The sequence below is a fragment of the Oryctolagus cuniculus genome, chromosome 9 (assembly GCF_964237555.1).
Source record: "Oryctolagus cuniculus chromosome 9, mOryCun1.1, whole genome shotgun sequence".
Classification (NCBI taxonomy): domain Eukaryota; kingdom Metazoa; phylum Chordata; class Mammalia; order Lagomorpha; family Leporidae; genus Oryctolagus; species Oryctolagus cuniculus.
Genome location: NC_091440.1, coordinates 20593851 through 20608076, shown reverse-complemented (window position 1 = coordinate 20608076; position 14226 = coordinate 20593851). Strand labels below are relative to the sequence as shown.

General features: G+C 36.6%; 1 protein-coding gene across 17 annotated transcripts in view; it reads left to right on the top strand.

The window, feature by feature from the left end:
* GPC5 (glypican 5) overlaps window positions 1–14226 on the top strand; it is a 1599230-nt gene that overhangs the window by 592558 nt on the left and 992446 nt on the right. The gene's annotated exons all lie outside the window — the stretch shown is intronic.

Sequence of the window (14226 nt, the reverse complement as noted above, 5' to 3'; positions counted from 1 at the left end):
ACTTTATATGGATATTCAATAATTTTCATATTGTATATCAGAAACAATAACTAAATAGTGCTGAATTTTAAGCCATATGTAATACAGTATATATATATGCATATATATATATATAAATATCATGGTTTTCTTCAAACATTAAGTTTATTCAGTCAGTTCTTAGGAATCGCTCGAAAAGAATGTCATCAGTATATTTTTTATTTTATTTACTTATTTTTATTTAGTAAATATAAATTTCCAAAGTACAGTTAATGGATTACAATGGCTTACTCCCCCCATAATTTCCCTCCCACTCACACCGTTCCCATCTCCCGCTCCCTTTCCCATTCCATTCACATCAAGATTCATTTTCAATTATCTTTATATATAGATGATCAATTTAGTATGTATTAAATAAAGATTTCATCAGTTTGCACCCACACAGAAACACAAAGTGTAAAATACTGTTTCAGTACTAGTTATAGCATTACTTCACATTGGACAACACATTAAGGACAGATCCCACATGAGAAGTAACTACACAGTGACCCCTGCTGTTGACTTAACAATTTGACACTCTTGTTTATGGCGTCAGTAATCTCCCTAGGCTCTAGTCATGAGTTGCCAAGGCTATGGAAGCCTTTTGAGTTCACAAACTTCGATCTTATTCTGACAGGGTCATAGTCAAAGTGGAAGTTCTCTCCTTCCTTCAGAGAAAGGTACTTCCTTCTTTGATGGCCCCGTTCTTTCTGCTGGGATCTCACTCACTCACAGATATCTTTCATCTAGGTCTTCTTTTTTTTTTTTTTTTTTTTTTTTTCTAGGGTCTCTTGGCTTTCCATGCCTAAAATATTCGCATGGGCTCTTCAGCCATATCCAAATGCCTTAAGGGCTGAAGGGCTGATTCTGAGGCCAGAGTGCTATTTAGGACATCTGCCATTCTATGAGTCTGCTGTGTATCCCACTTCCCATGATGGATCGTTCTCTCCCTTTTTGATTCTATCAGCTAGTATTAGCAGACACTAGTCTTGTTTGTGTGATCCCTTTGACTCTTAGACCTATCATTATGATCAATTGTGAACTGAAATTGATCACTTGGACTAGTGAGATGGCATTGGTACATGCCACCTTGATGGGATTGTATTCGGATCCCCTGGCACGATTCTAACTCCACCATTTGAGGGAAGTCCGATTGAGCATGTCCCAAATTGTACATCTCCTCCCTCTTTTATTCCCACTGTTATTTTAACATGGATCACTTTTCAATTAAAAATTAAACACCTAAGAATAATTGTGTGATAATTACTGAGTTCAACCAATAGTACTAGAACAAAGCAAAGAAAAAATACTAAAAATGATAAAGTATTACATTGTACATCAACAGTCAGGCCAAGAGCTGATCAAGTCACTGTTTCTCATAGTGTCCATTTCACTTCAACAGGTTTCCCCTTTGATGCTCAGTTAGTTTTTGCCGATCAGGGATAACATGATATTTGTCCCTTTAGGACTGGCTTAATTCACTCAGCTGAATGTTTTCCAGATTCCAACATCTTGTTGCAAATGCAAACTGGTTAAGCCACTATGGAAGTCAGTCTGGAGATTCCTCAGAAACCTGAATATAACCCTACCATACAACCCAGCCATACCACTCCTTGGAATTTACCCAAAAGAAATTAAATTGGCAAACAAAAATGCAGTCTGCACATTAATGTTTATTCACAATAGCTAATACCTGGAACCAACCCAAATGCCCATCAACAGTAGACTGAATAAAGAAATAATGGGACATGTGCTCTATAGAATACTATACAGCAGTCAAAAACAATGAAATCTGGTCATCAGTATATTAAGGAAAGGGTATGTAAGAAGGATATTGGGACTGCTGTCCAAAACCATATATTTCTTTTTGCCAGGAGGCAATCATCTCTATTCTCTTTATTCTGTCATGCTGATTAGGAAAGCAGTTCTAATAATGGATAGCAGAATCAAAAATAATATCCACTGAGAAAATGTAAGTGAAAGGTGGTAGCAGAACCACTGATAAGTTAAACCTCACAGTCTCTAATGAGTTAAATTAATAATTCCTTCAAAAATAATATCAAAAGTACACTAGTTAAATGCCTTATGCTGCCAGTGGACAAAGTGCTGAGAAGTTTCTTAGACTTGGGTAGTTTTGGGTCTGGGTCAGGAGCTGAAATGAGCCGTGGGACCTGGGGCAGAATGGCAGAGGTCATTAAGTACAAAACCTGATGTCCTTGGAAGGAATGACTCGAAGTCTACAGTGACTGTAACTCAAGTGCTCAGATAAAGGGATGTCATGTTCCTGCTAAATTTTCTCTCTTTTTTTTTTTTTTTTTTTTTTGACAGAGTGGACAGTGAGAGAGAGAGAGGGGAGAAAGGTCTTCCTTTGCCATTGGTTCACCCTCCAATGGCTGCCGCGGCCGGTGCGCTGCGGCCGGTCACCACTCTGATCCGATGGCAGGAGCCAGGTTCTTCTCCTGGTCTCCCATGGGGTGCAGGGCCCAAGTACTTGGGCCATCCTCCACTGTACTCCCAGGCCATAGCAGAGAGCTGGCCTGGAAGAGGGGCAACTGGGACAGAATCCGGCACTCCGACTGGGACTAGAACCCGGTGTGCCGGCGCCACGAGGCAGAGGATTAGCCTGTTGAGCCACAGCACCTGCTTAAATTTTCTCTTAATTTGAATTCTGTATATCCATTACAAGATAAGACAATACCTCTGGGTAAAATATTCATCCAAATTCAGTGAGAACCTACCAAAAGTTCAAGATGACTTAGGGTATTACTTCAATTCTTATTTCCAACACCTCAATAAATAACCTTATAGGAAATAGATACACATGTGCACTTAATTTCTAGCTTTTGCTGAAGCATGGTTTATTTGGGTTCCTCACGAAAGGAACTCTGGGACAGAGGTTTGTGTGCAGGAGATATGTGGTAAGTGCCTTGAAATCAGGAAGGGAAAGCTCGAATCGTCCTTGTGCAACAGGAGCAAGAGAACTGTATTGTGATTTAACAGAAGCCTCATCTGAACCCAATAGGAACTCAGGGGCCAGGTTTATCCTTTCAGATTGTGCTATTGAGTCAAGTAGGAGTATCTGTATTCCCCTTTACTGATCCAAGATTAGATGATTATGACTGCTGTAGGGGTAGAGTTACATTAACTCAGTTATGAATCAACAATAGCCTGCAATACTACCTGTAACCAGAGTAATGATTATCTTGGTCTATGTGAATCTCATAGCAATATCTATTATAATATGATATGTAGATGTCTATTGTTTGAAATTTTAGTGCACACTTGCTAAAGAGCTATAATATTGGCCGGCGCTGTGGCACCTGGCTCCTGGCCTCGGATCGGAGCCTTGCGCTGGCCACAGCGGCCATTTGGGGGGTGAAACAATGAAAGGAAGTCCTTTCTCTGTGTCTCTCTCTCTCACTGTCTAACTCTGCCTGTCAAAAAAAATTATAATATTAATCCACTCCTCTTATTGAGAGATAGTAAAATCTAGTATTTTCCAGAGTGGCTTAAACATTACCAGAGTAGTTCACAAGGTAATCCCCTGAGTGAAGAAAGGAAAGTAAAACTTTAATGTGTATTTGTTCTTATCCTTTTAACTTTTTGTTATAGGAAGGTATATAATCTATGAAATATGTTATTGCAATAGCACACATTCATAGTTCATAGATAAATAAATTATTTATCAAATGGGCATGCATTCATACTGTTTTATTGTATGGATATATAGGATAAATATAATATTGAAACTGTGATGTAGATAAAGCAGATAGAGCTGTTATGTAGGAAGAAGTAGAGAGATATAAAAAAGCATTCATAAAGGAATGCATAGATTCCCAAGATATAAAATAACTTAAGAAGAGGGTTCACTGATTTTTTGCCCATTGGGTATCAGTCCTTCTTGTTTCATAGTTATCAAAGCTATATGTTTTTCAAGGTGGCAGAAAGAAATAAGAACACTATTTTTTTGCTCCTGTATCAAGTCCTTTCTTTCATCTTTATATTAATGTATAGATCTACAATTATTTATGCTTAAGTTTCATTATAGGACTACAAGAGAATATCAAATACAATGTGCACTTTGAGGTCTGTCATTTTAAAGTCTACTGGGATAATATGATTGAAATTTAGACTTTTTATAGAGGATAGCAGAAAGTTATGTCATACAGGTGTCACTAAAATATTCACCTTCGAAGTCTTAGAACAGCTCTTTTATAAACTTACTATCCTGGAGATGAAGAGAAATGTTTTATTTTGCATGCTGATATTGTATGTGTGTCCTGGCTGGGGTAGCCACTGTACCATGCAATATCAAGGGGCAGTTAACCAAACCCTCACTGTGTCAGCTATACAAAGGTTCAGAAATTGTCTTCTGTGGTGAGAGTTTATTAATTTCAGAGTAGATAGATAGAGAGAGGGATTAGATGTACGTGCATATTTTAGAAATCCAATCTGTAGATCTTGGTATCTGTGATTAGTGTTTGGATAAAATTTAATATTTTTTACTACAATGGCTATTAAGTATACCTCTTAACAGTGTACTGTGAACAGGTCATCTCACAGGAATAAATAATTTTTCCTTTTGTCCTGGCTGTCCATTATAATTATATAGATTTGCCAGCTACTTTTATTTATTAGCAAAAATATTATCTATAACTTCCATAGTTAGGGCCACTAAACAGGTGTGTAGAAATTTTTACCTTGAAAAGTGACACTTCTTAAATGTCTTAATTATTACTTCATTAAAAATATTCAACAAATATTTATTGAAATCCTAGTATGGCATTGGTTTTATATAAGACCTTGAAGTTACAGTGATGAACAAAGTAGACACAGTCCTGTGGGATTTACATTCTAAGAAAAAGAAAGGGACAAATGCAATAACTGTAGCTGGCATATGTCCCCCCCAAAAATAAAATGCATGTGCTAATTAAGTTACTCAAAAGGTGATGTTTGGTTTGATACTGGCTGAGGTAAAGGGTGAAGTCAAAGGAAAACTGACAGAACTGTCTTTGTGACACAAGGAATCATAGTGTTTGTTTTCGTGACTAGAACTTCTCACCTAAGAGGAAATGGCAAATATTTTTCCATGACAATAAATATTCTGCCATATAATTGTTAGTGTATACATATTACTGTAGCATATGTGAAGACTGTGCTTTTGCTTAATTCAATCACCTAAAATTGAAAACTTGGCTTGTTTATCATTTTTAAAAATGTTCATTTATTTGAAAGGCAGAGTGACAGAGAGGGAGAGACAGAAATCTTCCTTCTCCTGGTTTACTCCTTAAATAGCCATAATGGCCTTGTACTTGGCCAGCCCTAAGGCAGGTACCTGGAACTCCATCCGGGTCTTCTTCATGGGCAGCAGAGGCCCAATTACTTGAGCCGCCTTCTTCTGCTTTCTTGGGTGCATTAGCAGGGAGCTTGATCAGAAACAGAGCAGCCAGTATTCAAACCAGTGCTGCAATAGGGGATGTTGGCATCACAGGTTGTGACTTAAGCTTGTGCAGCACTATACCAGCCCCTATTATAACTTTTTCATGATAATGAAGGCTGCTAATGGAATACCCATAGAATAAAGCTATTCTGCTTTTTTTTCTTCTGATATTTTAGATATGATAACCATGAAAATTCATGAAAATGTTTACATTTTTGATAAATATTGCCAAAGTTTTTTCCCATAAATTATAACAACTTACCTTTGAAGCACACAGAATGTGAGTGTAGCTTTTCTCTCTGGGTTTAGAGTATGGATTGGAGCCTAGCAGTGACCGGGAGACATCACAAGGTTCTAGTGATGAAAATAGTCTTCCTTTAGAAATACAGACCTGAGCTCCATGACACCTTGGTTACTTCAAGGATGACCAATGAGAATATTTTAGTTAGAAGACAACTCATAAGAAGTTTCAAAGCTTCCTAGAGAGAGGTTATAGCATTAAAAAGCCTTAATTTTATTTCGTTATTTAAGGCGAGTGTGCTCTGCCTAGAGAAGAAGTACTTAGGAGATCTGATGTAAATTAGAACCCTGTGCATAATAACTTGGTCCTCCAGGATCATCTCAGGCACTTTAACATCCCCAGTTCCTTCTGAATTGGGAACAAGATTCTTGGAGAGAAGAGAGGATTTAGGCATGACTGTCCTTCACCTGTGATTCTGATAACCCTCTCCATACCAGCTATTGTGCCAAATCTGTAAGTTAATTTTCTGCAGGTTCCAAAGCCTGTTCATGCAGTAAATATCACCTGAATATGATTTTGCCCGTATTCAGTGATGTTAACATTGACTTTCTTAGATGTTTGCATCAAATTTAATGTTCCTTTGATAATATAGGTTGGAAATAGCAATTCATTCAGTTACTCTATTAGACTGAAACTTTTTCATTCAGAATCTTATTTTGAATCATCTTATTCATATTGACTACACCTTTTAAAGGCAAACTCATCAGCAAAAAAAAGTCACAGTTATGCAATCATTTTTAAATATTAACATCTATAATTTTCAAAGAAAATTATATCAGCAATTAAAATCCTAAGTGTTGAGAACTGTTACAAATGATAATGCCCCTCAGCTTAGAAACTAATTTACCTAGTTTCAACATGAAATGTAAAATGTGATATCAGCAATTTCCCTAATTCTTTATTGCAAAACCAATAACAATTAGAATGCAGTTTAAAGTAGTAGAATTAAGTAATATTTTATTTCCTCAAGACTAACAAAATAATACTTATAAGAACATTAAAAGCTTCTATTAAATACTCTTTTATAAATAATAAAACTTCTTTACGTTGTCGTTAAGTGTAAATGTAATTTTTAAATCTAAGGAAAGCAATGACAATAACCATTCTTTAAAACCACTAAAGAGTAGATAGTCTATAAATATCTTTCCAAATCATCACAGTGTACTATATTCAGGTAGAGATAGGATACTGTCATTATATGTAGGAAGGTACTGTGTTAGACAGATGCTTTGCCCTTGTTCACTTCATTCCAGGATACTGATATGAAAAATAGTAACTTGAGAACCCTAAGCCTGAAAAGAAGTTCTAATTTAAATCAGAGAGTGGTTGTAAGTTTGATGTCACTACCTACAGCAAAATGACAGGAATTTTAAAAACTGTATCTTGAAGTTTCTGAATTATGGATATTGTTCAAACTTAAGTTTTACTGAAATATTTTGTAGAAAATTTTCCCTATTGTTATTTTTCCATTTTGTTCACTTATTTGGGAGGCAGAGAAAGCATGTGAGAGAGTTCCTTTTTGCAGGATCACTTCCCAAATCTCTGCTGCCTACCAGGGGCTGCATTAGCAGGAAGGTGGTGTCAAAAGCTAGAGCTGGCCATTGAATGCAGGTACTCCAAGTGTGGGTTGCAGATGTCTGAACTGATAGGCTAAAGACTGACTCCATTCCCTATTATAAGTAGCTTATAATAGTGGTATACAACCAATTAGTCATAAATGATTGGTCAATTACTACTTGCAAATTCTTTGAACATGGAATGCCATCTAATTCTGTTAACTGCCTTCACTTTTACTAACTCATTTTGTTGCTCAGGCAGTTAACACATCACCCTGACTCCTTTCCCCCTTGAATTCTGGTGCACACCAATGCCATGCCCACAGGCTTGGGTATTAATATTCTAGAAAGATAGACACATCTTGATTTTGAATTAGCAATGAGGTAGTGATCAAATGCATTTAGTTACCTTTTGCTGTAGAAGAAAGTATTTGAAGTGCACTCAGTAACTTTGGTCATCTAATTTATCCATTACTTTGAGTAAATTTAATGAAAGGCTGCTCGCTGGAGTGCACAGTGTAATGCACTGACTCACTATTGGCTGTTTCATTTAAAAATCAATTGTCAGCAAAATCAACCATTTGAATTAGTGTACAATCAACTGGAAATGAAAGTTTAAAAATTCTTTTTGAAAGTAATGGGATTGGGGTTGGCCATTGGTAATTTCTTTTTTCATTATTTAAAGAGCATGTAATTGTTTTATGTTGAATAAAAGGTTGACTTTATATTCACTCAGATGCTGCTGATGTTGCACATTATCATTATTTGTTAAGACTTGAAACACTTATCTGCTAGTTTTTCTGTTTGCAAAATGTCTAAAGAACTGAAAATTAGACCTTTTGTATTTTTTATTTAGTTAATTAAGAAAGCCACTTTTAGGCAAAAACCTTTTATTTTGTTGTTAACCAATGAAGGTTATGATTAGTTTCACAAAATTTTAATCAGCTCTTACTAAATTCAGATTTATTTTAATAACCCATGGTATAGAAAAGGAAAATCAAGTCCACACAAAAACTTATACATGAATATTCATAACAGTGTTATTCATATAATGCAAAAAGTAGAAATAAATTACATATTGATCAGCTGATGAAAATATAAGTATATATTTTCACTGTGATATATCCTTTCACACACTGAAATAATATCCAAGAGTAAAGAACTGAAGTGGTTATGGATACATCAGTCTTGAAAATATTATGCCAAGTGAAAGAAGCCATGACAAGAGAAAACATATTGCATGAATCCATTTATGTGATAAATATTGATAAAGTGTTACGATTTTATTTGAAATTCAATTTTCATTTGTATGTAAAACATTTTCTTATACTCACAACAATGATTTTTAGTTTACTGAAGACTTATCCTACCTGTGACAGTTATAATCTTTTTCTTGATATCTGAATGTCTCCAAAGTCTTATCAGTCTTACTCTTTTTAATGCTTCCCTAGTGTTAAATCTCTAATATCATACTGCTGTCTGACTGCGGCTTCCATCATTTTACTGTGATACTCTTGCCTGGCTCACTGCCTGTCATTTTTTTCTGTTTGGAATCCAGTGGCACTTTGTCAGTTCATACTTCACTTGATCATTTAACACACTCATCTGTTACTTATCACCTTCTCTTTCCTCTTATTCTCCTAATTTCCCATCAGCCATTATGATTTCACTCACTCTAAGATCTTTATGTCTTCCTTTCATTGATTCCTTGAAAAGCTAGAGTTTTCAGGGGTCTCACCTCCTCTCCTTTCTCATTTTGTTCTTTCTTTGAAACTCTTTATCAGAGATCTCCGCCCTGATTGTTACTTTATTTCACTAAAAACTAGAAACAGATTTGCCATATGATCTAGCAATCCCATTACTGGATATATAACCAAAAGACTTGACCACAATGTATCAAAGAGATACCTACACCACTATGTTCATAGTGTCAATGTTTATAATAGCCAACATTTGGAACCAAAAAGGTGTCTATTATCAGTTGAATGAAATAAGGTATGTGTATATATACAATGAAATATTATCAGCTATTAAAGAATGAAATTCTACCATTTTTAGTAAAATGGATGTGACTGGAGGACATCACTTGAGTGAAATAAGCCAGATCCAGAAAGAAAAATGTTACATTTTCTCCCTAATATGTGGGAGCTAAAAGTGAACAGAAGAAAATAGTAAGATATGTCTGTGTATATCAGTATTGCTGCAAATATAGTTTTATAAAATTTTGTTTTATACCTTTATGAAACCAGTGATTAATATTATTATACTACTAGAATTTTTAATGATATGTCATTACTTTAAAATGTACTATATATGTGTGAAGTGGTCGTTTTTTTTCATCCAGTTGTCATTTATAACCATTGTATTTCAACTAAACTAGGTTTTACTTTGCTTTTTACTTGTAAACTTCTTATTTGGTGAAGTATTAAGCCTTTTTGCTGTAATGTAAATTTAAAATTTTATCAAAAAATTAAAAAAGAAGAGAAGGAGAAGGAACGAGGTTGAGAGGGAGTAAAGGGGACAGAGGAAGGGAAGGAGGAAGGGGATATCATTGTGTTCTTAGCATTGTATCTATGAAGCACAGTGAATCTGTTAAAAACTAATTAAAAAATAAAATTTTAAAATATACTTCCAGAGAGTAAAGCAGGAATCTAACAATGATTTCTAAGTGAGGTAATTTTCCTAACACATTGTAATACTCTATAATTTATTAAATAAATGCATATGAATATATATTAGTAAAAATGTATATATCAGTAAAAATTTCTCAGGATAGACAAAAAAAAAAAAAAAAGAAAAACTGCCTATGAAATACAAGTTACAGGGCTGGCATTATGGTGTAGTGGGTCAGACCACTGCCTGTGATGCTAGTGTCCCATGAGTCCCTGATGCTCATCTTCGGATCCAGTTCTCTTCTAATGCACCTGGGAAAGCACATGAAAAAATGCTCAGGATCCCTAGCCATCAGGGAAATGCAAATCAAAACCACAATGAGGTTTCACCTCACCCCGGTTAGAATGGCTCACATACAGAAATCAACCAACAACAGATGCTGGCAAGGATGTGGAGAAAAGGGGACACTAATCCACTGTTGGTGGGAATGCAAGCTGGTAAAGCCACTATGGAAGACAGTCTGGAGAGTCCTCAGAAACCTGAATATAGCACTACCACAGGACCCAGCCATCCCACTCCTTGGAATATACCCAAATGGAATTAAAGGGGTGAAAAAAGCCATTTGCACCGCAGTATTTGTTGCAGCTCAATTAGCTAAGACATGGAATCAACCTAAATGTCCATCAACGGATGACTGGATAAAGAAACTATGGGATATGTACTCTATGGAACACTATACAGCAGTAAAAAACAATGAAATCCGGGCATTTACAACAAAATGGAGGAAGCTGGAAAACATCATGCTGAGTGAAATAAGCCAGTCCAAAAGGGATAAATATCACATGTTCTCCCTGATCGATGGCAACTAAACGAGCATCTAAAATGATACCCATTGAAGTGAAATGGACACTATGAGAGACAATGACATGAGCAGCCCTTGGCTAGACTATTGAGGAACAACTTACTATTTTGTTCCTTTAGAATTTTTGTTGTTGTTGTTGCTCGATTTGCTCTACACAAGACCACTGGTTGAACTCTGCAATCAATGCACAACCATTCTTAAGCGTTTAAAAATTAACAGAAAATTGATCTCTGTGGAACATGGGAGTGGGAATAAGAGAGGGAGGAGATATATAGGATGGCACATACTCACTCAGACCTACCTCCAATGGTGGAACTGGAAATGTGCCAGGGGATTTCAACTCAATCTTACCAAGGAGGCAGGTACCAATGCCAGCACACTTGGTAAAGAGACAAATATAAATACACAACTGATCCAAAAGATAGGGTAAGTGTCGAAGAGATTACACAAATAAGACCAGTGTAAGCAAATAATGAAAGATAGAATCAAAAGGGAGAGAATGATCCTGCGGGGGAAGCAGAACACACAGCAGACTCATAGAATGGCAAATGCCCAAAACAGCACTCCTACCTCAGAATCAACCCTTGGGACATTCGGATCTGACTAAAAGGTCCATGAGAGTCTCGCAGGCATGGAAAGCCATGACACGGTGGCAAAAAAAAAAACAATCTAATGAAGGATCCTGGTGAACAAGACCCCAGCAGAAGGAACAGGCCATCAAGGAGAGAGGCGCCTTTCTCTGAAGGGAGGAAGGAACCTCCACTGTGATATGGCCTTGACTAAACAAATTCAGAGTTGCTGAACTCAAGGGGCTTCCATAGCCTAGACAGCTCATAGCAAGAGTCTCGGGTGATTGCTGACATCATAAATAAGAGTGCCAATTGTTAAATCAACAACGGGAGTCACTGGGTTCATGCTCCCCACACAGGATCACTGTCCTTATTATGTTTAACTATGAAACTCAAAAACAACACTACTAGTCGAACAATACCCTATACCTGGTTCGGTTGTGTGAGTGCAACCTGTTGAAATCCCTGCTTAGTATATACTAAGTTGATCTTCAATATATGAAGGTAATTGAAAATGAAACGTGATGAAGGGCGGGATGGGAGAGGGAGTGGGTGAGGGGAGGGCCACGGGAGGGAGGGAGGTCGGGGGGGAAGCCACAACAATACAAAAAATGCATTTTATATTCTACTTAAAACTATTGGTTGAACTCTGTAATTAATACACAATTACTCTTAGGTGTTTAATTAATGCTATAACTAGTACTCAAATAGTATTTTACACTTTGTGTTTCTGTGTGGGAGCAAAATGTGGAAATCTTTACTTAACATATGCTAAATTGATCTTCTGTATATAAAGATAATTGAAAATTAATCATGATGTGAAGGGGAAGGGGAGAGGGAGTAGAAGAGGGGAGCGTTGTGGGTGGGAGGGAAGATATGGGGGGGAGGAGGCTATTGTGGTCCATAAGCTGTACTTTGGAAATTTATGCTCATTAAATAAAAAAAATAAAAATAAAAAAATTACAATAAAAAAAGATATATGTGCACCTAAATATTTTTATCTCTCTAGTCTCATTTTCTAATAGTTTCCCTTTCTGCACAAATCCAACATATATGAAGGTATTTCAAAAACTTAGCGAAAGATGGAATTAAAAAATGAATTTAATTTGTTATAATTTCTTTTGAAATCCATGTGTAAGAGGAGTCTTCAGGAAGTTCATAAAAATTAAATATTATAAACTGTGCATGGATTTCAAATATTTCTTACCAAAGTAAGCTTATCTATTTTATTTTTTATGTACTTTTTTTAAAAGTATTTATTTATTTATTTGAAAGTCAGAGTTACAGGGAGAGAGAGAGAGGGAGAGAGAGAGAGAGATCCATCCACTCATTCACTCCCCAGTTGGCCACAATAGACGGAGATGCACCAATCTGAAGCCAGGAGCCAGGAGCTTCTTCCAGGTCTTCTATGCAGGTGCCAAAGGCCATGGGCCATCCTCCCACTTCCTTCCCAGGCCACAGCAGATACCTGAATTGTAAGTGGAGCAGCTGGGACTTGAACCAGTGCCCATATAGGATGCCAGCACTGCAGGCAGTGGCTTCACTCAGGACACCACAGTGATGGCCCCTTTTCATGTACTTTTAAAAGTACCCACATTGTCTCCTCACACAAACAATTGATATTCCTGTCCTTTTCAGTATTCCAGACTCATAGTTGATTTTTCAGTAAGTTCCTGGCTGATCCTTTTACTTTGACTCGATGCTGAAGAAACCTCTCGTCTAGCTTTTTCTGAGTGTTAACTCAGACTCATACTGCTGCTAAGCTCCATTGAATTCTAAGTTCCTAGGGTCATGGTAATTGATCAGACTTCCTATTGCAACAACCCAGGTTTTTATTCTTGTCACCTTGGTCTTCTGATCCAGATTCAGTTCTCTCTGTGCAACTGTCACAACTCGACTCCAGTTACCTCAAGGTTTGACATGCAAAAAAGAATCCCTCTAGTGATTTTCTGTAGCACTCCTGTGCTATCCATGGTTTATTACTCGCTGATGCATATTCTTAGCTTGCTGGAGGTATATTATGAGTTCATAATGCTTTGCAGACTCAATAAATGTACTCGATAATCACTTGACTGTCATTTTATGAATGTGCTTTGAAGATGTAATTCGTCAGAGCAGAGCAGTTCCTGGATATATTTCTTGCAGTTCAGCAGCACTTAACCAGATGGCCCCTGTTTTCAAAGCTGATTTACAAGAAGATTATGATTTCCAGGGATCTGTGGGACACTATCTTAGGCATAGGATACTCAAAAAATGAAATAAATGCTACCTAAGGATTCATTAAAAACTAAGCTAAGGGAGGGGTGGTAATGCTGTGGCATAACAGGTAAAGCTGCAGCATGCAATGCCAGCGTCCAGTATGGGAACTGGTTTGTGTCCTGGCTGCTCCAGTTCAGATCCTCAGATCCAGTTCTTCGTTAATGATCTGGGAAAAGCAGCAGAAGATGGCCCTAGTGTTTGGGCCCCTGACACCCATGTGGGAGACCTGGAAGAAGTTCCTGGCTTTGGCCCAGCTGTTGCAGCCATCTTGGGAGTGAATCAATGGATGAGAGATTTCTCTCTCTCTCTCTGAGCTTCAAATAAATAAATAAATCTTAAAAAGACACACTAATTAAAAGTTCTGAAATAAAATTAAAATATACTTTATAATACACTTTCAAATATTCTATGAATGTAAGTTTTGCATTATGTTTCACATTGGTATAATGGAAACATAATCAATTTCCATTAGAAATAAAAATATCACGAGTTTTGTAGTATAGAGTTTGAGTACAGACATCCATATACCAATCTACAAGGCAGGTAGTTACTGTTTCTGAGAATAATAATTTTTTAAAGATTTACTTATTTGAAAGGCAGAGTTACAG